Below are 1,819 nucleotides of genomic sequence, written 5' to 3'. Positions count from 1 at the left end.
TGCTTGCGCAGTTGAATAGTTGAATTGACAATGTGTGCAAACTGTGAAATGCAGATGTGAATGTTGCAACGTTGTTAAGTATGCAAGGGTGAGGTCAAATACATTGACATGAGCTATGAGTCATAACTGATAAAGATCATTGGTGGGATGAGGTGCACTGAGTGGTGCTTGAGGCTCGTCCTGCAGTTGATGCAATATAGTATTTGAAGATGCACTTAAACCTTTCTATCTGTCCTAGTGATGTGAGCATCATTGACAAAGACATATTTATTGTCTATCTCCAATTAACATTCTGAAGGTTCTGGTGACAAGCTACTTTCTTGAGGTATGAAGGGAGAAATACAGAAGGATCCAGAGGGTGGTGAGTGTAGGGAATGAGTTCGCAGAGGTAGTGGTGGAAGTGAATACAATTTTGTCATTTAAGAAACATTTAGACAGCTACGTAGATAGGAGAGATATGGAGGGTTATGGACCAAACACAGGCAAATGGTACTAGATCACTTATGAATATTGGGCAGCATAGACAGGCTTGGCCAAAGAGATTGCTTCCATGCTGTAGACCTCTATGACTCTGTGAATCTATAACTGTTGCAGTCTATCTGTCGTAAGTACATACACAGCACACTTCGCAATTGAGTTCCAGAATTTTGACTCACCCACAATGAAGGAATGTCAATATATTTCCAAGTCAGGATGGAGAGGAACTTGCAAATGTTGGTGTTTCCAGGCTTCAGCTGCCTTTGTCCTACCTGGTGGTGGAGTCTGCAGGTTTGTTGAAAGAGCTTCGGTGAGTTGTTGCAGAGCATTTTGTCGTTGGCACACACAGTGGCGGAGAGAGGGAATGTTGAAGGTAGTGAATGGAGTCTAGCTCTGCATTACATCCACTCCTCAGAAGCTCACTAGCACTGAAGCTTACTGACACCAGCTCCACACTGTCTTCCCAATACATGGCATCCAAGAACATTGGGTCAGGGTCGCTGTCCACTTACACTGTTCTTGTATATTATTCCTCTTGGCCATGCCCTCTTGTTCAAGCTGTTTATTTCTCTCCTGCTGCCAGGATGTATCTCATGAAGTGCAGTTTGGTTTTAATTAGTGCAGGCTAGCTTTAAGTGTTTTTATTGCATAGATCAGTATTTTGCATAATCGTGTTTAAATAAAAAGAGTTTGTGGGAACTCTTAAGAGTCTGACAGTAGCCCCGTAGTCATGGCCGAGTGGTTAAGGTGATGGATTAGAAATCCATTGGGGTTTCCCCATGTAGGTTCGAATCCTGCCGACAACGCTTCCTCAACGGGCTGGTTTTGGGGCGGCACAGTAGCCTAGTGGTTAGCACTGCTGCCTCACAGCGCCAGAGACCCAGGTTCGATTCCACCCTCGGGCAACTGTCTGTGTGGAGTTTGCACATTCTTCCCGTGTCTGTGTGGGTTTCCGAGAGCTCCGGTTTCCTCCCACAGTCCAAAGATGTGCAGGTTAGGTGGATTGGCCATGCTAAATTGCCCATAGTGTTCAGGGATGTGTAGCTTAGGTGGCTTATAGGGGGATGGGTCTGGGTGGGATGGTCCAAGGGTCGGTGTGGACTTGTTGGGCCAAAGGGCCTGTTTCCGCACTGTAGGGATTCTATAATGATAACCTCATGTAAACCTGTGGACAGCACAGTAGCCCAGTGCTTAGCACTGCTGCCTCACAGCACAAAGGACCTGAGTTTGATTCCAGCCTCAGGTGACTGTCTGTGTAGAGCTTACACATTCTCCCTGTGTCTGCGTGGGTTTCCTCCGGGTGCTCCGGTTTCCTCCATAGATGTGCAGAGACAGTAAGGAC

The 1,819-nt window shown here is 46.4% G+C and overlaps 1 non-coding gene across 1 annotated transcript; it reads left to right on the top strand.

Annotated features, from left to right (window-relative positions):
• The first annotated feature begins 1,201 nt into the window (after positions 1–1,201).
• trnas-aga lies at positions 1,202–1,283 on the top strand. The gene has a single exon. It is a non-coding gene; the product is annotated as a tRNA-Ser (tRNA).
• The last annotated feature ends 536 nt before the right edge of the window (positions 1,284–1,819 follow it).

The sequence above is a fragment of the Rhincodon typus genome, chromosome 10 (assembly GCF_021869965.1).
Source record: "Rhincodon typus isolate 14 chromosome 10, sRhiTyp1.1, whole genome shotgun sequence".
NCBI classification, from domain to species: domain Eukaryota; kingdom Metazoa; phylum Chordata; class Chondrichthyes; order Orectolobiformes; family Rhincodontidae; genus Rhincodon; species Rhincodon typus.
This window is presented reverse-complemented; position numbering and strand designations above follow the sequence as displayed.